Source organism: Humulus lupulus, chromosome 4 (assembly GCF_963169125.1).
Source record: "Humulus lupulus chromosome 4, drHumLupu1.1, whole genome shotgun sequence".
NCBI classification, from domain to species: Eukaryota; Viridiplantae; Streptophyta; class Magnoliopsida; order Rosales; family Cannabaceae; genus Humulus; species Humulus lupulus.
The window spans coordinates 40,639,517-40,664,054 of record NC_084796.1 but is presented as its reverse complement, the minus strand read 5'-3'; the positions used below and the strand labels follow the sequence as shown (position 1 = coordinate 40,664,054).

The 24,538-nt window shown below is 35.1% G+C and overlaps 1 long non-coding RNA gene across 1 annotated transcript in view; it reads left to right on the top strand.

Annotated features, from left to right (window-relative positions):
- The first annotated feature begins 4,312 nt into the window (after positions 1 to 4,312).
- The window catches only part of LOC133830351 (uncharacterized), a 34,802-nt gene continuing 14,576 nt past the window's right edge, over positions 4,313 to 24,538 (top strand). The window contains exons 1-2 of the long non-coding RNA XR_009892018.1: positions 4,313 to 4,403; positions 4,525 to 4,593. This is a non-coding gene — a long non-coding RNA (uncharacterized LOC133830351). The remainder of the gene's footprint in view (positions 4,404 to 4,524; positions 4,594 to 24,538) is intronic.

Sequence of the window (24,538 nt, the reverse complement as noted above, 5' to 3'; positions counted from 1 at the left end):
CGAAGGAATTGAAAGCTTCGCGGGTTCCCAAGCCCATGGCGATTCCAGCTGAGTGAACTCATAAGTCGCAGCGGGCCTAAGAACCAACACCCGCCCGTAACAAGTTTTTTGAACCCCTTGTACCATTACCACTGCCTTGTCCACTAATATTTGTCGGACTCTCTGCATCTCCACCCCCACTTGCACGTCTATATTTCAGATCTGTAAGCATCAATTATAGGTCGTGCTCAACAATGTCCTGACCAGAAAGGCCATTCAACATAAGCTGCTCCTCAATAAAGGAATGGATACCTTCCATCATGTCTCCACCAACCCCTGCCATGGTGCTATTATTGTCCCACCCTTGAGATGGGTTATGCGTACGTACAAAAGATTCGACCCCATCTTGAGGACCCAAATCTCCGAGTGTTGGTATCGTTGTAGTTGTATCCATAAACACCCAAGGATTACTCTCAGAAATCCCCTGTCGTAGCCATTTGGACCCAATTAACATGTGTTGTTATCTTGGGTCTGTTCTCAACCAAAGACCATACGATTTAACAATGGTATCCATAGGCTGGTAAAAAATTATGGGGTAAAACATTTTAGCATGACCTATAATTCCAAAAATGAAACAGAACGCGAGCACCCTTTCATACTTGAAATTCACCCAGAACCACTCTCCATCAATTTTCCTAATTTTAAGCTTTCTCTTTAATGGTACTTCAATATCAATTGACACCCAACTCGCAAGAAGTCCCTCCAAACCCCATTGAAGTTATTCGGATCGGATTCAAGAAAGTGACCCACACAGTTTCCAATATCTTTGACCACTCTTTCTACCATGAAGCCAGGTTGTAGATCGTGAATTTGAACCCAAATAGATAGACGATTCAAGCGTACCCTTCTTGGATTATCTTTAGGATTGAGGTGCTCAAAGATCAAATGTGCCCCATTACACATCCAAGGACTTCCTTCAAGAACCCTATTGATATCTACTTTATGATGGAATTGAAAGATGTACAAATTGCTTTCCAGCTACTTAACGTACATTCCTCTACCAAGCTTCCACAAAGTTGCCATCATGTTCTACAAAACTTGAAAATCTAATGGCTTATCTGCCAAGAACCTACCTTCTAAACACCACCAGACATCAATTGCAGAAGCAACCTCGTTAGCGATTTCATAGGATAGGCCACCCTATTCTTCTTCTTTGAGACACAACCCTGCACATTTATCCTCCAATTCCCGAATGTACCAATTCGATGATGCCATTTATCAAACAAAAGAAACCTTCGAATCCATAACCACTTGGATCCATAGACAGGAACGCACGAACCACCCAAACCAGGTCAATAGACCAGACAATTCCTAATACAAAAGGAATACAAGAACCCAACAAAATTCAAACGCAATCCTTAGCATAGCAAAATCCCCATTATTTAGTATTTTAGTATATCACAAATTCACAATCTTTGGCCTATTCCCCATTATTTAGTTAAGGGAACTACTCACATGTATAATTTTTTCATCCATATTTAAATTTTTTAGAATTATGCAATTGTTAAACTAAATGAGTTGTTATTTTTATTTTTTTGAGAGATTTAAATTTAGAATTTTTTTTGTGAAAAAAATAAATAAATATGAATGACTACTAGACAGGACTATATTTGCAGCTACCAAATGAATTAGTTGGAAAAGTATTTATAAGAAATATATCAAATGAAATGAGTTAGAAAAAGAGTATCAATACGAAATATAATATTTACGTCAATTTAAATAAAAGTATAATTATAAATAAATATAAAAAAATGTTATTTATTTCATTTTTATTTAAAATAAAATTAACCGGAAGAGCATGTCAACCAAAGAAATTGAAGCCTAAAAATGAAGGGTTTCAACTTGGAGTTGTTTTTTTCTTCCTTTCGTCTCAATACATCCCGTGACAAACGTCATTTTGGTCAAATTATTAAGCCAAAATATCTTTGAATGGTATTTGTGAAAGAGAAAAAGACATTGAAAGAGGATAGGGTCATCATCAATAATGAGTTGTAGTGTAATATTTTCTAACCTATCCTATTCCTATCCCACTAGATAATGACAACATAAGGTAAGGGATATATTTTTAAATTTGTGATGGGACTTCTGACTTATACTTAACCAAAATATAAAGAGATTCTATTTTCTTTTTGAGTGAGGAGCCAATTAAACAGCATTGAATCCTACAAATTGAAATAATGATTAGAAGTCATTAAAATTAGGAAAAAAAATAGTGGCATGCATGTGACATTAAATTAAATGAGTAAAATAATAAAATAAAATGAAATCATTCTTGCATGCATGTGACCTATTTCTATTTTTTCCAAAAATATTTATTCCTATTCTTATCTATTCTCACATATGGGAAGTTTTAATTATTTTAAGTAGGATTTATTTAATTTTTTTTTACATTATAATTTTCTTATTATTTATTTGAATGTAATGTTTTAATAAAATATTTTTTAAATTATATATTTTGTAAAATAGTTCAAATATAATTCTAAACTTGATTTTGGTCAAAATTTTATTAACTGAAATCACAAATAAATCACCAAACTAGCAATTCAGAACAAAAATAAAATCTTTCTACTTTAAATTGTGTTGTTATATTCAAATTTTTCTTCATCAAAATTAAGTTTAGAGATTTATTTGAACCATTAAAAAAAAGTATAAACCCTTTTAAATATTACCTAAGATAATATAATGGATAATTTTCGGTTTATGTAAGTACTTTATTGATATTATTATTCCTAATAAGTGTCTCTCTTCCTTGGCTGTTTTTATTGCTACCTTATTTTCTTTTATCCTTACACCTCTTTTTGATTTTTTTAATAAATATTCTTATTAATTATCAATGAATACAATTATATTTTCTTACACACACCCTTACGCGTCCTAAAGGCAAACCATCACTTTAAATCAAGAAGAACAAATATACAGTTAAATTATTTATATAATAAAAAATAATTATATATTTATATAGCCACAATTTTTTTTATATATATGTATATATAAAAATAAATTAAGTGAGCCAGTAGCTCAGGCTCTCATCCAAGTTCTCTAACACATTAAGTGCATTACTAATATACAATCAGACCATTAATATTAAAAAATAGTTGGTTGTTACAAATATGAAATTTGGACCTATTATAAATTTACTAATAATTGTTTTTAATGATATATGTTTTTTTTTAATTTAATATTATTTTTTAGGGTGATTCTTATTTGTTATTATATATTCAAGAAAATAATATTAAATATTATGAGTTTTTTATTTAATTATATTTTAGAAGTATATAAAGAATTTTTTTTAATGTAAGGATAGGGCTGTAAAAAGATATATATTTTCAATTTTCACTTTTGTACTAGATAAAAAGTATGAAGGGGTAAAAACAATCTGTCTTTGGGTGATTTATTAAAAAAAAGTTATTGAAGTGTAACAGAAATGCCTTTCTTTATTTTACATTAATTAACTGCCTTGCTATAAAATTGTCCAAAAAGTAAGTTAATCTTTTTATATTTACTACCTTGTTATAAGATTGTCCCAAGAAAAATATACCTTTCTAGAACCACTATCAGTTTATTCATTTATTTAGTTTCAATACCTTTCTTCTTCTTCTTCTTCTTCTTCTTCTTATTATTATTATTATTATAGTTTGCCATTGAATTCATACTTATTTGGTCCAATAAGATGACTTTGGTTAGGTAAGATGTATTATTGTTTTGAACAACTACAACTAACCAATTTTCATTAGGTAATAATAATCCCAAGTGTCTTATGATTACCAAGTCTTTCCCAATTTTATGATTGCACAGAGTATTTTGACAATAATTAATTAAATTAAACGTTTTTTAATAACAAAAAAAATTATATTTATAACACGTTATTATATAGTTCAGAATTTTACAAAAATATATCACTACAGTTATCTAATTTAAATTATACCAAAAAAAATATCTTAGGTTTTGGGGTTGCAAGGTATTAGGTTTTTCAATTACAAAGTATTTTTTTTCAAATTCATAGGTATTAATAGTGGGTTACATGCTGTTTAAAGATGTAAATCAGTTAAAATAGGGTATTATCTAATTTTGTAAACACTAAGGGTCTGTTTGGTAATAATTAAAAAAGTAATTTTATATTTTTTTAAATAAAAAATTGGAAATATAATGCAAAAATATGTTCGGTAACTTTTATTTGGTTTCTTATTTTTTTAAACTTTTAATAAAATTTTGAAAATAACTTTTTTATACTTTCAAATTTTTTTTAAACAGTTTTATTCTCAAACCTTCGCATCTCAGAGACTCCATTGTTGTAGACCCTACTTTCTCCTCAGAGACTCCATTATTGCAGATATCTACTCTACTATCATTCATGGTTACTTCAGGTATCATTTTATCCCCATTTTATCATCTCCATCATATGAACGACCTATTTTTTTCTCAATCTATTTCTCAATAAGAATCTTCTCTCTCTAATATTTGATATCTGGTATTTGCATTGTAAAGGTTCTTGGATCCATATAAAAATGGCGTACTGACTAAATCAGAATCTTAGGGTTGGATTTTTCTAATAAGGTATGAATCTATTTATTATTTTTTAGGGATTAGGTTTTGTACTTTTGTAATGCTTTTTGATGGATCGAGAAATCAGTTGTTTAAACTATAGAATTCAGGCAAGTTTTTTTGTTTGATTAAATCTTTGTAAGCCAGGATAATAGAAATCAGGTTCGAATCTCTACACTCCTCAGTAAAAACAAAACCCAGATCCATAAACCCTTTAAGCTCCTCAAACTCAAGGTCAGACAAGTTTTTACTACTGGCCCCGATTTTTTGTTTTGGGGTTGGTCTGTTGAGAAGTATGAGACTAAGAAGATATGCACTAGAACAAGTAGTCTAGAACCAACTAGATAGATAGGGTTCCACTTCCACTTGTTTGGATTATAGCTCCATCTATAAGTAATCCCTCTTCTCCAAATTGACATCTCCTCCTCCATAAAACCAGACACGGACGAAACATGCTGAAGGCAGAGAAATACAGAGAGAGAGAGAGAGAGAGATTCCCTAATCGAGTTTAGCTTTCTCTCTTCGTTTCTCTCCTTCCTTATCGTCATTGGTTTTCTTTGATCTGTACATTTATCACTCCTTCAGATCACGGAAAAATGGCTTTTCTTGTTTTCTGGGAAAATCCGTCGCTTTCATGGTGAGTATTCCGTGTAATAATGCGATTTCTTTTATGGCTTGAAACTGGACAATGCTGGTCACTTATGCATTTTGATTTGTTTTGTTGATGTGAAAATGAGCTGAAGCAATAAGATTTAAAAATATAAGAGGGAAAAAAAGTTTTTGATTTAATGAAATTGTTTTTTGTCCTCGATTATCATGTGATTTTTTTTCTTTGCTTGCTAAAATTATGATACTTGATATTTCTTCGACCTTTATTGTTATTGCTATTATCTACATATTTGGTGAATGTAATATTTAAAAGATTTGTGTTTCATTCCCCCTTTTCTTTTGCCTTTGATTTGAATGTGAGTTTTGAACTACGAGGTTCATCTTTGTGGATTGTTGAAAATGTAAATGAGTCGTTTTGAGAATTATGAGACTAAGAAGATATGCACTAGAAATATATGGCTCTAGTTGGGAAGTTCTCTCTCTCTATATAAATCTAAGTTGTAAGGGCATTTATTGTAGTCGTCAACTAGAACAAACATGGTTCAGGTTATGTAACAACTTATCTGAATAATCAACCCTTTTTACATTTTTTAATCCGAACTTACAGTAGTGGAAGCTGATCATGTAAGTCTTCTGGCTGAAAAAAAAAAGTACTAGTTTGAATATAACACCTTGTGGTGCAATATTCATACATAATGTACAAGTATATTTCCATTTTTCCTCTCTAAGGTACTCATTAAGATTCTTTGCTTGAAGTCAAACCTTTACGCATTGTCCTCTTCTCTCTAGACCATGCTCTGGTCATGTGATAGTCAACATGTGCTTTATGTCTCAACCCTGCAACACCATTGCTATCATGAGATGGAGATAGAAATATAGAGGCATGTGATATCCTCGAAACATGTATCATGTATATATGATGCCCATTCTCATGTGAGCTTTAGTATTTTCCTTTGTCTTTTATACTCATTAAGTGGTCAAATGAATGGCTATGAACTTGGGTTGTTTTTCATTGACATAGTTTCGTTTCTGTTTGCATGACCAGTTTGGAAATATGTAATCTACCAATTCAATTGGGGGGGGTGAAAATTAGTATTATTGTATAATGATAAGAGGTGATAAGAGAGGTGGAGATTTTAGGAGAAGTGGGTATGTTTTGAATGATTTTGATGGAACTGTGGTCAGATGTGGGGTGGCTGCTGTGAATTGAACATACCAACATTATGTTTACTAGAACTGATTGTACTGTGGGAAGCTATACAGTTCCGAGTAAAAGATACGCTCAAGACAAAATATGAGATAACCATGTTATTTTATGAGAGAGCAGTACTGTAGTATTTTAATGCCAAGGAAAGATTAAGGTTGGATAATATTGGCAAGTTAAGACTACCTGCAGTTACTACTCTAACTTTAGCTTAGTGATAGATTCTACTCCTCTCTTGATAGATTAGTGCCAAATAGTATTTTCAAGCTCTCTTTTTTCCTTGTTTTTTATATGAAGTGCTTACTCTCTTATTTGCATTTAAAATTCTTATTGAATCTTTAGGTCTTACTTAGATGGCAGGGGTTGATAATGAAGTTCTTATTATTGAGAATAATGATGAGGCTTCTGTTTGGACTCAAAAGTATGAAGAAATTTTCATTGAACTTATGGAAGAAGAAGTCTTAAAGGGAAATAAGAATACCACAACCTTTACCAAGCAATCATGGAAATATATAAAGGAGTAGCTTTGTGGACAAGCAAAAAGAAATTATAGTGATATGCAACTAAGGAACAAATACAATCAATTAAAGCAAAAGCATAAGTTGATTGTGAGATTGAGTAAAGACATTAGTTGATTGTTATGACTCGTTTAATACTTTACTTTAAGTTTGGACAATTATCAGTTCATACGTTTTTTATTTTACTATGTAAACTTTCTTGGATAGATATTAAGTTTTGAAATTTGAGATTACTTGAATATTATTAATATAATCTTTTTTTACTATAAATTTCTTATTTTTTATTTTAAAATAATAAATAGTGGTCACAAAAAATATTTTTATTTTTTAGTTTAGAAAATGAAAATAAAAAATAAAATTTCAAAAAAAAATATTTACCAAACATGTTTTTTATTTTTTATTTTTTTAAACAAAAAATAAAAATAAAAGTTACCAAACACATTTTTATTTTTATTTACAAAAAACAGAAAACAAAAATGGTTACCAAACGCATTTTTATTTTATAAAAATAAAAAAACATAAAACAAAAATATATTTTTATTTTTGAGTTTAAAAATTTTAAAAACAAAAATTTTACCAAACGCAACCTAAGTAACTTGTAACAATTGATGTGCAACTTGTGGCACCAAAATCTAACAAATATGGAAGTGAAGCACTAGGAATTGAAGTCTATGCCGTGGGGAGTCTCAAGATGGTGGTTGTATGGCTCATCAGTGCCTAGAACAACCAAATTGAGTTAGAAAAGTTTGGAAATTTGTAATTTTCCATCGACTACATTTAGTATCTCTGGAAATCTTCAAAGTTGATATGAGGATGGACCGTGTTCTGATGAAAGGTAAGAACTCATCTGCATGCTTGGTTTTGGCAAGAGACGTTGTCATCACAGACGGTTGGCTGAAGAAGTTCAACAGAAAGACAAAAGTACTACGTGCAACCACAACCATATTTCGATTCATGGGATTTGATGGGTAGTTCGCGTGGGCAAGAAGAACATAATCGTGGAGCATGCTGTGTTACAAGGTGTCGTTGAACAATGGAGTTAACAATGCTGGTTGTGTAAAGAAATTTTTGGCAAGACACGCCAAGTCCTGATTAGTAATGGGAGTTCGGTGAATATCCTTTATAAATCCACTCTAGAAAAGATGGGATTCATGCTTTGCAATTTGAAAGCGTGTGCAACAACATTGTGCTGTTTTTCAGGAGAAGGGATTGCATGTATGGGATCCATTGAGCTCGCCGTGACCTTGGGAGACTATCCAATCTCAGTAACCAAGATGATGGAGTTTGTTGTGGTGGACCTCCCATCGGCCTACAACGTACTGCTCGGGAGACCTGCCATAGTTGGGTTGGGGGCAGCATCGTCTGTTAGGAATTTGGTCATCAAGTTCCCGAATTCTAGTGGCATCAGGAAGTTGAAGGGGGACCAGCTTGCGGGAGGAGAATGCTATAGCATCCCCATAAGGGGAAAGAAGCAAACAAGTTCACAGGCACTTGTAGTTATTCAAAACAAGGATGGGACGGTCTTCGAGATAGATGAAGAGATCGACCCCAGGATAGAAGAAAGGCTGACCTCAAACCTCTGGAAGAGCTTGAGGAGGTCAAGATCGAAGAGGTAGATCCCACGAAGACGGTGAAAGTGGGAAATAATCTTTCAAATGATGCGAAATAGCAATTAATTTGCTTCTTAGGAGAAAACCAGGATGTGTTCGCATGGTCACACTCGGACATGGTGGGAATTAGTCCAAATGTCATGAGCCACGTGCTTAACATTGACAAAAGCTTCCCCCCGAAGCAACAAAAGTGAAAACTCTTGGATGATGATAGAAAGAAGGCCCTCAAGGAACAAGTCGGCAGGTTGAAGGTAAATCAATTCATACGAGATGCCTTCAATCTCGATCAGATTCCAAATCCAGTGTTGGATCTGAAACCCAACGTCAAATGACGAACTTGCATCGACTACTCAGACCTTAACAAGGCATGTCCTAAAGATTTTTTCCCCTACCTCAAATTGATCAGCTCATAGACGCCACTGTAGGTCACGACATCATGTCATTTATGGATGCTTATTCTAGATATAACCAGATTGCCATGCACGCATCAGACCAAGAACATACGAGCTTCGTAACCAACAAGGGGTTATACTTCTACAATGTCATGCCTTTCGGGCTCAAAAACGCTGGAGCCACATACCAAAGGCTGGTGAACAGGATATTTTCCTAACAGATAAGGAATAACATGGAAGTTTATATTGACGACATGCTTGTCAAGTCCAGACATAACAATAACCATGTGGATGATCTTGCCAAATTATTTACTGTGCTTCGAAAGTATAACATGAAACTTAACCCACAAAAGTGCTCTTTCGGAGTGTCTTCGGGAATGCTTATGGGATTTATAGTAAATGCGCGAGGAATATAAGTTAATCCAGACAAGATCAAGGCATTGATTGATATGCCCTCACCTCGAAAGCATAAGGATGTCCAGAGCTTAACTGGACGGATGGCGGCACTAAGTAGGATTATTTTGAAATCTACAGATCGTTGTCTTCCCTTTTTCAACCTTTTAAGACGGGGCAAAAAATTCAAGTGGTCAGAGGAGTGCGAGCTTTTGTTCCAAAACCTAAAGAAGCACGTCACCGAACTACCAATCTTGTCGAAGCCTATCACGAGAGAAATCTTGTATTTATACCTCGCTACAACTGAGCATGCAATTAGTGTCGTGCTCGTTCGAGAAGAAAAGAAGGTACAAAAACCAATGTACTATGTAAGCAAAAGGTTACTGGGGGCAGAATCGAGATACCCGTTAATGGAAAAATTGGCTCTCAGCCTGATCCACTCCTCTCAAAAAGCTCCGACCTTATTTCTAAGCACACCCCATTCATGTGCTAACTAACCAACCACTACGACAAGTTCTATCTAAACCAGAAGCTTCTGGAAGACTATTAAAGTGGGTTGTCGAGCTCGGCCAGTTCTAGACCACATACCACCTGAGAACGACCATCAAGGGACAGGCCCTGGCGGACTTCATTGTCGAGTGTACTGGATTATCTAACGATGAAGTTGTAACCCCAACCTGCGAGCTATGGAAACTTTATGTCGACGGATCGTCCAGTGAACATGGATTGGGGGAAGACATTATATTGATCAACCCAACAGGAAATTGATTCCACTCAGCCTTAAGGTTCAACTTCGAGGCATCGAATAACGAGGCTGAATACGAAGCATTATTATCAAGACTTTGAATAGCCAAGGAACTCAAAGCTAAGGCTATACATTGCTATAGTGACTCACAGCTGGTGGTGAACCAACTTTTGGGGGAATCTCAGGCTCGGGGCATAAGAATGGCTGTGTACCTAGAAAAAACTAAGGATGCGCTTGGACAGTTCGTATTCTACACTATAGAACAAATTCCACGAGAACAAAATTCAAATGCAGATGCATTGGCCAGGCTCACTACCACCAGTGAGGCCAATACATTGAACATGGTCCTGGTAGAATTTCTATTGACTCCCAATATCAACGAGCTCGACGAAGAAGACGTATGCATGATTGACTGTCAACCTACTTGGATGACCCCGATAGTCGATTACCTTGAAACCAGAATTCTCCCAGCATAATAGAACGAGGCTCGAAAACTGATGTATCAGATCCCGAGGTACACTATTGTGGATGGAAGGCTGTATCGAAGAGGGTATTCTATGTCGTTACTCCGATGTGTAACTCCACCCGAGGCAAAGAAAATAAATGGAAGAAATTCATGAATGATTTTGTGGAGATCACACCGGGGGGCATAGTCTATCAGAAAAGGTGATAAGGCAAGGGTATTTCTGGCCCACAGTCAAGGCAGATGCGTTCGAATACGTCAAAAGATGTGATAAGTGCCAGCGGTTTGCCTCAATTCCACGAGCTCCACCTACTAAGCTCACCATGTTGACCTCCCCATGGCCATTTGCGGTGTGGGGAATCGACCTTATAGGCGCACTACCAATAGGCAAAGGTGGAGTAAAGTACGTTGTGGTCGCGGTCAATTATTTCACAAAATGGACCGAAGTCGAACCCTTGGCCACGATTACCTCGAAATTTTTTTTAGACTTTGTGGTAAAGAATATTATCTATTGATATGGGATGCCCAGGAAGATAGTGTTAGACAATGTTACCCAGTTTGACAATGACCTGTTTAGCCATTTCTGCAAGAAGAATGAGATAATAAAAAGCTTCTCCTCTGTTGCCCATCCCCAATCAATGGCGTGGTCGAAGAAGTCAACAAAACCCTAAAAAGCTCCATAAAGAAAAGGTTAGAGGAGGCTAAGGGGAGGTGGCCTGAAGAGTTACCTCAGGTTTTATGGGCATATCGAACCATAGCTCAAACTTCAATAGGGCATACTCCCTTCTCCCTAGCGTATGGATGCAAGGCCATATTTTTTATTGAAGCCGAAATACCCACAATATGGAGCCATGCCTACAATCAGGCCTCGAACCAATCCTTACTCAAAGAAAGTCTAAACCTCATTGAAGAAAGACGAGATGAAGCTCAATTGAAAAATGCTGCATACTAGCAACGAGCTACTAGATATTTCAATAAGAGGGTTCGAGATAGAAAATTTGGATTAGGAGACTTGTCTGCTGGAGTACTCGGACCTAACTGGGAAGGACCTTACTAGATTGAGTCGGTCATCCTGCCTGGGGTATATAAATTGGCGAGACTAAATGGAGAGTTGGTTCCACGAGCTTGGAATGGAGAACATCTATGACCTTACTATCAATAATGTAGGAAGGGTGTTTTGTTGTGACCAAGCTTGTATTTTAGACATTTTGTTAATAAAATGTTAAACTTTACTCAAAAAGTTAACTTCTTTATTATATGTTGTATTTGCAAACTATCTTAATTCAATAACCTATGGTCAAACTCATAGGATATTAAGGGGGCATCAATGGTATACAATCATACCATAAGTTTGAAAAAATAAATAACATAAAATAAAAATGTCTGGATCATTAACCCAACATAAAAGTTATAAGTATACACATAAACTAAGATAGTTTGGTCATAACCAGACCATAAAAATTACAAGTGTATGGATTAATAATCGAACACACGAGCTAAAACTGTCTGGATATAACCAGATTCACGAGCTAAGATAGTCTTGTCATAACCAGACTATAAAAATTACAAGTGTGTGGATTAATAACCTAGCACGCGAGCTAAATAGGTTTGGAACAAACCAGCTAAAACTAATCAATAGAAAGTTGGAATGTAAATAAACCTACTTCAAATTAAGTCGAGTCTAAGGCTGGAAAATTTTGCAAAAATTAGTTTCAACCTCACAACCTTGAGGAACTACTCGAGGATGAGAAAAAGTAACTAGAATAGAAAAATATAACTAAACTACTAAGATTACATGCCATATAAGTACTTTCGAGTGCATGGTAGAAGTAAATTCTGACCTTGACAATAACAAGGTTGGACATGGATATATCGAGTAAACTGTGCCTGAATTCATTGAAACTCGAGCTTAAATTCAACAAGTGTGTTTGTACGAATAAACGAAAATAAAAGCAAACATTTAGTATGCAATGCTTGAAATATTTCAACCCAGAAATGCAAAGCAAAAATATTAAAGTAAAAGCTGAATGTAAAATCAAATGCATAAAAGTTTTTGAGCTATAAAATTGCGTACATACAGATTAAAATTACTGTTTAAATAAACATAAAATAGCCCTAAAATGAGCTATGTATTGTCTTTAGCCAAAGCGCATAAATATAAAGGGTGTTACAAAAATATTTATGGGATGCAGCCCATGACCTTGCTTCTATGAACCAGGCACATCCTTGTCAACAGCACCTGACTTCTTCGCTGCCTCCTCTACCTCATCCCTGGCATCCTCCTCATCGAGTCGAGCTTGCCACCTCTTAAGGAATTCATCTTCGAGGTTGTGCAGAAAGCTTGTGTCGAGATCAGCACTGTTGGCCCAGATATGGTAGATGGCCATGTCGACAATATGATCCTTCTTCTGTTTAAACTCCTCGAGGAGGCGAGCCTTCTCACCTCGATTGTCTCAAAGGTGGCCTTCTTCTCCTCCTTGAGCTTGGCATTCAACTCTTCAAGCTTTTTTATTCTAGAGTCTTTCTCCTTGATTTCAGAATCCTTAGCCTCCAGTTTTGACTCGAGCTGAGGCACTGTCGACTTCACAGCCTTAAGCTCGTCTACGAGCTTTAATTGGAGATTCTTCGCCTCCTAAGCATAGGCCTGACTCGAGTAAATATCGTTGTTCAACTTAAAATTCAGTTGAGCAAACACATCTTTTGCATATACATGAACAAAAATGGGTTAGTAAACATACAAGATAAGTTCGAATGAGCAACGTGATAGAATAAAAAGGACTTACTGAGGTGAGGAGCTCGCTACCCTTGTCATAAAGGGTATTTTTGTCTCGGTAAGAGGTGCACAACTGCCATTGAGGGGCGCCAAGGTTGCTAAAAGTTTGGCCAACTCGGGATAGTACATCTGAGCCCAAGCTGGCTCCGTTTGCCTCGCAGCGTTGTTGATCACATACATAGGGGCATGGGTCAAAACCGACAATAAGCGTTCCCGTGTGGGAACCTGCTTCTTTGGAGGCGGAGCAGTCTGTTGAGATGTTTGGATTGCAGGAGGAGGCGGGGGCAGTGAGATCTCAGTGGATACTCTGACCTCAGGGTTTGGATCAGCAGGTAGGCTTGGGCCATGAGTGTCCGAGATGGGAGGTGTTGCCTCGAATTTCTTCAAAATTTTGGAGGGGCGCCCCGCTTTCTGCGACGCCCTCGGGCGTTTACTCTGCTTAGCTCTGAAGCAGTGGTTGAGCACATTGTCTAAATCAGACTCCATGTCGCCTGCACATACAAAATTCACACATTAGTGATCGAGCTTAAACTATAAAAAGAAACAAGGCTAAAGTCAAAAGATACCTAACTGGTACTCTCCCCTGAGCTTGTGCTTGGCGACCAAGTAATCCCCCTATCTTCAGAGGATGCTAGGGGAGTCCCTTCCCTATATGTGGGGGATAGCCTCGAAAGGTCTCTATAGTCATTGGTCCTATATTGAATAGTAACCCCATCCCAAACTTCGTTTAAACTATACATAGTTTGGAAATTCCCTAACCAACTATCGAACCTATGTACCCTATGATCTACCCAGGACCAAACATGAAAGTTATCTCTGGAATCCGGGAATAGGATCAGAGTGTCGGGCTTATGCTTAAGCATAGAAGGAGACCACATGGCCGAGCTAAGTATTACTTTACCTCCACCACCCGAGCTTGAGGCCTCGTCTTAGGCTTCATTTCCCAATATGGGTTTGTCGTGACATCGAGCCATAGAGGGACAGGTCCGTGAGCTCGACGACCTCTGTCTTGGGGGGAGCTCCTCAGTGGGAAGTGGCACATGCTCCCACTTGAATTACTTCTAGTAGGTAATGTCTTCTGTTGACTGATCTTTCTATAAGAGACCACAGGCTCGGAGTCATTCTTCATGGAGAAGATAGGATAGAGATCGCCGACCATACAGCAATTACAGCAGAGCTGCCTTTTTCTCCAACATTGACTCTGAAGGAGTGGGACGTTGATAATTGGCTGGAGAAATGGAGGCGTGTTATTATTTCGAGCCTAGTCATTAAATGAACAAAAAAAGGAATTTGTATGAGTACTTATGGATTCGTTGGAATGACTAGAATTCGGAAGGAGCAAGGCCATCCGTCCAGAAGAAGGCCAGCTTGAAGTTCGGAGGATGGTTCGGCATATCCTCGAAAATCTTCTGCTCCTTTGGGTAGCTTGACAAGTAGTAGACTCCTCCCCTAGCTCGAGAGGGGTTGATCTTCAGACAAAAGCGATACAGGATCTCTTGAGGTGAGGGTCCTACTCACTTCAACTCGTGGTACAGGGAATTGAGGGCGGACGAAACCCTATAAGAATTGGTCTGGAGTTGGAATGGGGCGAGGCCAACAAAATCTAGAAAATCCTTAAAAAAGGATTTCAGGGGCAGTAGGGCCCCTGCCTTCATATGCTCGCGACACCAGGTCGCGAGCTTAATCTTGCTGCCGGTCTGCCATCACGTGGGGCATAGTAACTCCGCTCGTTCAGATTTGCAGGTCGACACATCAGCGTGCCGGAGAGCTTTAGGCCGTAGCGAGCTAGAATGTCAGAAATTTAGCCCGTTGAGGTGATCGAGCTCCAATAATGTTCCGCCTCAAAAAAACCTTCTTGTAGGGTCGGAAAAGATGCTGCTTGAGATGTAGAGGTGCGGTCTGAAGGGTCCTCCATCAATGGAAAGACAAGTACACTAGGCTCGTAAGCGAAGGTGACTTTGAGTTTGGGATCGAGTGGGATAGGAGTGATCTCGGGGTTAGGATCTGGATAAATCGCGACCCGAAGCATTTTCCTCGACCTCGTCAATTTGACAATAGAAATGGGCTCGGATATCCTTTTGTTCGCACCTCGCGTGGTGCTCGCGTATTAGTCGCTGGTTTTGAGTGCAGGGAGACTCTAGACTAGGAGTTTATGGGGAATAAGGAATTGCGAGCACTGACTCCCACCGATTCTCAGAGTTCTGCGACATCTAGCAAGAAAGAAAAGGGTGAGGGTCAGGCATACAAAAAATTAGAGTATAGTTTTGGTGATTCGAGCTCGAAGGCTCGAGGTCACGGAGTAAGCTCGATCGAGACCAAGGTCTCAAAAGGACAAATTGAATTCGAAGTGGAACCCCGAACAATTGTAAAGTTTGGGTTTCGAGCGTGCTTAACGCAAGAGTGAGAAAGTTTGGATTCATTTTAAGAATCCTGAATTTTCAGGGATAAAGTTGACGGTTACCCAAACAGGTGATAATTTTGGGATTTGTCCAATTAAAAATCCCATTTCAGAACCCCCATTTGTTGGCTTACACGATACACTACCTATAATCTGAGAAACCCTATGTATAATTTGAAAAACCTTATGTTTGTATTTTTTTGCACTAAATATGGGTTTTAGAACTATGTTTTTAAATACTTTAAATCAAAAGTATCAGCTAAGAAGTGTGACTTAAACTACCAACTACAACATACTCGTATCGAGATGAAGAACATAAAAATGCATGAAGAGACAAATGAACAAGAAACTTACACACAGTGGTTGGCAGATACAGTGAGATCGATGACTATAGGAGCGGTTGCAAGGAAGCTCTCATGGAGTCAAAAATGCCAAGGTTGTTATGTCTCTTTGGTTTTGAGAACATGCAAAGAGGAAAGTAGAATTTACAGCCTAGTTTTTTCTTTCCCTTTGAAACTTGAGATGTAAAGATGAAAGTGAAAAAGAGAAAGTGAGGCTATATATATACGTCCAAAATGGAGGTCAAGGGTCAAGATAATCTAGACCTTTGGCTGGATTTGGTATTTGATCAGACGGATGGGTGCAAACGTGATGATGGCGGCAAAACGTTGAAAAGCGAAGAGACGTGGGCGCATTGGAAAAGTACTCATGTACTTTGTTTGAGCAATCCGTGGCTGATGCATGTCCACAGTTGAGTGTGGTAGGTGGCCTGATTTTTGAAGGTGGCAGTTCAAAAGTTTCCTTCTCATAGGATTCGAACTGATACTTTTGAGGGGACAAAATGTTACACCCTGAGTTTGAGAGTGGAAATCTTGATCTCAAAACTCAGGCTCGTAAGGTGTAAGCTCGAAATAAGCAAATTCATCATGTAATCAACATTAATGAGAAGGTCAAAGACATTCTTGCTGAGCACTAAATGCGACAACATCAGAATTCATGATCTCATAAAATACGTAGTTTTGGAGGTGTTCCGAGGTTATAAGTCAGGCTCGAAGCTCACGATGGCAATAGTTCAACACTTGTAAAAATCTCCTATCATTAGATAATACGATTCAAGCCCGAGCATTGTGACCTCGTAGAAGATGATCTCGATAACATTACTTGTTGAGATTATAGGCGAGCCGAGGTGTTAAGTTCGCGATGAACGGTCTCGAAAGCATGAAAGTCTAATGTCCCAGCTCGTAAGTTATGTGTGAACATGTTTATTGTTGTAAAATCCCTATGTTTAAGGGATCAGATGTAATCTATTATTAAATCCCAAATATCATGGGATATAAACGCGTACGTAGTAACTGAATGCATTTAATTGCATTTATTTTAATTGATTTGTATCGTATCTTCCCGAAATCTGTGGGAAGATATTCGATAAACCACTCTATAAATAGAGTGAAACAGTTCATTCGTAAGATAGAGAAATTTGTATGGGGAAGACTCTGTAAAATTGCTTCCATAAAGCTTTAAGAGAATTCCAACAAGTGAATAACACAGACTCGTGGACTAGGCAGATTCTAACTGTTGAACCACGTAAAAAATCGTGTTTATATTGTTTGTTTCCTCTGGTAATTTTTTTTAATTTCTCTTCATTTCTAAGTTGACGAAAAATGACATCAACAAATTGTTGACCCTGATTTTAGTCAACTGACACGAAGTCAAAATGCTTGATGTGGATAGATATGTTGGAATGAATATAATGACAAAAACAGTAAAGCACACAAGAATTTATAGTGGTTCGGCCTCAGAAACTGGAAAGAACCTACGTCCACTTGAGCTATTATTGATATGGGATTTCAAAGGAGTGATCAAAGAACTAGGGTTCTATGAGTTTCACCAATCTCTGAAGGATAAACAATATATCGTAATGTATTAGCTCTAATTCTCTCGTGATTCTATACTCTCAAGTAATCAAAAAGCCCAAAAGTCCCCTCCTTGAACTATCTTTCTCTATTTATAGGCTCAAGGAGGATTACATTAATTTGTTACAGATATTCTCTCCTAATTAATCGGATCATCATGAATTATTGGAGACAATCTCGGGATTAACTATGATCTTTACAAAATTATCTTGAAATATGCGGAGTGTACGACCAGGCTGGTCGTAAGAAAAACTCAACTGTTATGCTTGCAATATCTTATTGGTCGATACTCTAACAGAACTCTGCCAGGTGTCAGCCACGTGTTCAGAAATCACCTGCCACGTCATCTGTGTCTGTTTTTTGGATAACATTTGCCCCCTAAGTTTATTTATTACGGCCAACAATAAAAAAACTTTGAGGAAACGACCCTTCGATTACCCCACCAGATCTGTCAGAGTAGTTCGTGCCACCTTGGGAAAAGTAACCTACCCTTGTCCAATCATGGCTTTTTGGTTCCCAAGTAACCTTTCGACGACTATCACCCTTCCCCATGCTTCGAAAAAGAGGAACTGATGATTACTTCCTCTTTCATGCTACGGACAAAATATATATATAGGCTTCCCAGAGTCTTCTTTTCCTTTTTACGCAAGTCATTCCTCCTTCAAGAAACCCTAAAATCAGAACCTCCATTCTCTTCTGGAGACCATCTTCCCATTTGAAGATCCAGCCCGTCAATTCGTCGACGCTCAAAACTCTTTTAAACCTCCACAATCTTCTCTCTGGTAAGTCTCAGAACTTCTATGCTCTTTACTTTTGCTGTTCATGCCTCTGTAGATTGACTGTTAAGCCTTTATGTTTCTGGGTTGAGATGCATGACAGTAAGGGGTTTAATGGGTGATGATGTATAGGATGATATTTCTTTGCCATTAAGGAGTTATGGGTTAGTTTGATAGTTGAGATCACAACTTTAGGACGTAAAATCGAAGTAAAAATTCGATTTTTATGCCAGTTGAAAAACCAAGTTTTTCCCGCCCTTAAAGGAGTTGAAAATGCTTTTTTAAAAAACTTTTTGCTTTCACTTTTTGATCTGTTTTTCAAACTGTTCTTGTGAAAAAATTAGTTTCTTGTTAGAATGATGTTGTATAAAAGTTTGACTTTTATACTCGACCAGCGTTATTCTAAATAAAACTTACTAAATTCTTCATCCTCACCTCTCCATTCTTCTATTCGCTGATTTTAATGCCAGATTTGTGGGGAGGTGAGTGGCCGATCGACGACGATCTTCTTGCACAACTGCTTGAAGGCAAAGAACAGCTGGCCCAACGCGTTAACGAGATTCCGTTTTCAAGAACTTCTTCTAGACCTCAACCATCACCACCTCAAATGGCCTGCTCTAAATCTCCAGGCAAGAAAAAACCAAACCCCGAAAACAATCCAAATTCACCTGCCCAGCCTGATTCGCAGGCTAGGATTCCCTCGACCAGTGGTCGAGAAAACGTTGCCCCGGACCCTAGCATTCAAGTTAGGGCTCATCCTCGGCATCAAAACCTTCCTGATGTCGAGTGGTATCTTTCTCCCACCAGCCAGGTGACTCCTCGGATGCTTGCCAATTACTGTAGGAAGTATCCTCTTACCGGGGTTAACCTCAAGATCCCGGCTGCTAACCAAAGAGCTAACCTGCCAATTGGAAGAATGGCTTGGCAATTGGAAGAATTTACTTTTCACATCCTTCCACTGGAGAACACTTCTATATGAGAATGTTTCTCAATTTTGTCAAAGGAAGCACTTCGTACGAAATTATTAGAATAGTAAATGGGGTGACATATCGTACTTTTAAAGCTGCATGCAATGGTTTTCGATTATTAGACGATGATAAAGAATGGATTGATTGCTTGACTGAAGCTGCATTATGGGAAACTAGAAAGGAACTAAGACATCTTCTTGTCACGATACCCATTCACTGTTATATTTCTAATGCATCATAACTTTGGAAATCTAATTACATTGCATTTTTAGAATACATAACCTTATTACAAAGGAAGAGATTCAGAATGAACAATCTTCAGTATATTGAACAACAAGTTGAAGCATACACATTGCTCGAGATTGAAAGTATCATGCTGAAGATGATGTGAAAAAGTTTGAAAGATATAGATGGAATGCCCCTGGATAATTCTTCTTTGACAAGAGCCTTAGGAAATATATTGGTCAATGAAGAGCTTGATTATGACCGAGATCAATTAAAGATATTCCATTAGAAATCATTTGTTGCTCTAAATCTTTGCCAAAAATTAGCTTATGAAGCAATAGTACATTCAGTAGAAAATGAACAAGGAAATTTATTTTTTATCAATGGACATGGTGGTATTGGTAAAACATTTATGTGGAATACAATTACTGCAAAGCTCAGATCACAATCCAAAATAGTCTTGCCCATTGCAATTTCAGACATAGTTGCTTTGTTATTGCCTAATGGTAGGACAACTCATTCACGATTTCACATTCACTTGGATGTTATAGCAGAGTCATCTTGTAAAATTTGACAAGGCACCCTATTACTTGGACTTCTTGTGAAAACTTCTTTGATCATTTGGGATGAACCACCTATGGCAAATAAGTTATGCTTTGAAGATTTGGATAAGACCTTAAGAGATATTCTAAGAACAAGGTTTAAAAATATTGATTGTCAAACTTCTTGGTAAATAGTCCATTAGAGGTGACATCATTTCTGGAACAAATATTGGTCAAAACATCTTAATTCAAAGAATTATCATGTCTCACAATGAATCAAGATGACCATTAAAGCTTAATAGACAACAACTTCATTTGGCACTATCTTTTGCCATGACAATCAACAAAAGCCAATGACAATCTCTTAAACATGTTGGCTTGTATCTTCTGAGTAAGTATTCACCCACGGTCAATTATATGTTGTCATGTCCCGAGTTACCACAAGAGAATGATTGAACATACTAAATGCTGATGATGAGGTGGGAGACCCAACCTTAATAAAAAAATATTGTTTACGAAGAAGTATTTCAAAATATTCACTCATCAAAAAACTATTTATTCTATAAAATGATATAGTCTCCTTATTCATGTCCCCACTTCCAATTCTCAGCTTATAATGTATAAATTTTAAGATCGTACAATTTATGAAAATAAATTCTCATGTTCGTTGTTGTACATAGTTCAGGTCTATCCTTAACAATTTGTATATATATTTTCAAGCTACATGTGTTTATATTATTGTAAATTACCATGTCAACTTCATTACACAAACACAGTAGTAAAAAAAAAAGAGTATTAACTAATTTCAATCTTATTCCTTACCTTAATTGTTTCTTGCCTCATCTAGTCAAAATAATCCTACATATGATTTTATTTTTTTTCCCATATCGTGAATTACAAATCTTTGAGTTATTTACTAAATATAATATCAATTGTTCATCTATATGTATATTTATATTTATATAAATGATTCCTAAGGAGCAAAAAGTCATGACTTATGTTATTCATTCACTGAAAATATTAACAACTCCTTAAGCTTTAAATTCTCCACCATAAAAATATAAAAAATCATAAATTTTTTACAAAATAAACAAAAATATTATTTTTCTAAAAATAAATATAATATTACTTATTATAAACACCGTGTGAAGTGCAGTTATATTACCTAGTTTTATAAATAATTCGGAGAAAATTTTGTGATAGAAATTTCAAGAAAATTTTAGAATATTATGAATAATTATTTAAGACTATAAATATTTTTAATAAAACTTTGAAAAATAAAAAAGATTCAATAATACAACCATGACTCTTTTTTTTTTTTTTGAGAAAATAATACGTACATGAATTTAATTAATTATTTCTAACCGATATTATATAAATCTAACTTTTCTATATTCAATAATTTTTAAAATATTAGTTATAACATCTTTGTAATTATTATATAAATATACATTCACACTTAACAATAGAAACTATATATACCTTTTTTTTTTATAAAATAAAACTATACATATCTCTTATATATAAAAATTCTATATAAAAAGTACGTAGATAATGAAAATTCTTAGTTTTAACAATTTGTTTTATTAACTTTAACGAAATATTATAAATATTTAACAGAATATATCATTAAAATTAACTAAAATAGATATTTATTAATTATATTAATATAAATTCAAATATTATAAAATATCATTATTATAAAAATATTTAATATAAGAATATATATAATAACTATATTAATATAAATATAAATTCAAATTCAAATTCAAATGTTATAAAATATCATTATTATAATAATATATAATACAAAACTATATATTTAATAATTATATTAATATAAATTTAAATGTTATAAAATATTATTGTGATAATTAATAATATATAATCCTAATTTTTTTTACTAATCATATTAATATGAATTTAAATATTATAAAATATATTAATTATAATCATATTTAATACAAAACTGGATATTTAATACTTATATTAATATATATTTAAATATGATAAAATATCACTATAATAATATATAATACATAATCTTAATTTTTATGGAAAAAATTATCAATTTATGTTTAAAAATGTTATTATATTATATATATATAATCATAAATAATGTTTTGGTTTAATTTTTCATTTAATATGTTAATGCCATTCTTTTATATATAATATTGTTTATTTATTTAAAATTTACATGACAATAATATAAATTTAATAAAATGTTAATAAATTTTGTAAATAAAACTAAAGCAAATGTGCATTGCATGTTATTTGTATATAGTAACGTTAATATATATATATACAAAACTTTTTAATTAAAAATATATGAAATTACATCTCAGATATTTATCACATTATTTTTCCTTTTTAAAACTTTTTTTTTTATTTAATGGGATATCTGATCGAAAGTTGTTGATATTTTAGAATTTTGTAATTGAATTATTTCGATTTTTTATTTTAGAGATATTAGGGCATACATTTTTTTTTCAAACTATAAAAATGTACGTAGGACCTCCAATTTTTTTGAAGTAATCTATCTATATCTACATATATTATAAATGAAAACTTTAAGGAGATGATGTGACACTCTAAAATTGTTCTAAAACTTTCTATCTATTTTCTCCTTTAATCTAATTTTTTATTCATTTTATAGTTTATAATAATATAGTAATTTAAAGAAAATGTAATTAGTGACATATTTTTTATATTTAAATAAGATATTTAAAAGATATTATTATTTACTCTATTTATTTTCCAAGTTTAAAAAACTAAAATTGCTCCAAAGCACTTGATCTTATTTCTCATTTAATCTAATTTTTTATTCATTTTATAGTTTATAATAATATAGTAATTTAAAAAAATTGTTAGTAGGTACATGTTTATCTATATATTATATAAATGAGAGCTTCAAAGAGATGGTGTTTTAAAAAAAAATGTAAGTAGTTACATATTTTTTAAATTTAAATAAGATATTATCTACATTTATATATATATATATATATTTGTTGACGCCGTTTTTCGTCAACTTAAAAAGGAGAGCAATTAAACAAGAATATATCAAAGGAAATGAAAATAAAAGATGAAAACCAGATCATTTTACGTGGTTCAGCAGTTAAAATCTGTCTAGTCAACGAGTCTGTGTTATTAGCACTTGGGAATCTTCTGGAAACTTTCAAAGAATAGTTGCCCAGAGTTTTCTCGAAAGATCTCAAAACTTCATCTCTTTACAAATGGAGCTTCCTTTTCTAATTATAGAGAAGGTTTTAAAAATCATTCCCACATATTTCGGGAAGATATTCTGTGAAGCAAATAATATAATGCTAATTAATGCATTATTTGCTAAGTGCATGATAATATCCCATAGAATGTGGGATCGGATAACTAATCATTTTTGCAACCACTCTTCCAGTCACCAATCTCTCTGTATCCACAAGCTACTGTGTGTAAGTTTCTGTTATAGATCACATATGTTTATATATATTTTGTTTTGACATTTCTGTGTTCCTGTTGCACCGCGAGCATATTTACTAGTTTTGTACTAGGATATTTGTAGCAATTAGTAACTTTAACCATATAGTTTAGTTGATACTGCGTAGACATTGGGTTCAAAAAATTTCTGAAATCATGGGTTTCAAACCCAGATTCAATGTAGAGGATGCGAATGTAACTTTTTTATTGTTATTTTTTGTTTATGGGTAATGTACCGTGTAGACCAAGAAATGGGGTACTGAGTTAGGGTTTTAAATTGCACGTTTCCCAAATTATCACCTTTTTTGAGTAACTGTCAAATTTTTCCCTGAAAATTCGGGATTCTTAAAATGAATCCACTTTCCCTTCTCCGCGCAAATACACGCTCGTAGCCCGAGCCTTACAATGGCTCGGGGTTTTCCTCGAGTTGGACCTATTCTTTTGAGATTTCGATCTCAATCAAGCTTATCCCGCGATTTTTGAGCCTTCGAGCTCGAAGCACTTAGAATTTTTCTCTTATTTCTTGTGTGCCTGGCCCACACCCTTTTCTTTCTTGCTAGATGTCGTAGAACCTTGAAAAATGGTGTGGGTTTGTGCTCTCAATTCCCTATTCTCCGACAACTCCAAGCCCTGAATCTCCCTTCACCAGAAATCAGCAGCTAATTCGCGAGCATAAAGTGAGGTGTGAGCAAGAAGATATTCGATCTCATTTTCAACGTCAAATCAATGAGGTTGAGGAGAGGAAAAGGAAAATACTTCAGGTCACTATCCATCCAGACCCAAACCTCGGGCTTAGACCAATCCCTCTCCACCTTGCAATCAACTTCCATTCCTACCTCAAGGGGAGAATTTTTCAAGGCCGAGCATTACTGGAGCTTGGTTTCTTCATTAGGAAAAATCACTGACATTCTGGCTCATCATGGCCTAGGATTATCAGGCTCGCTGAGGTGTTGAGCT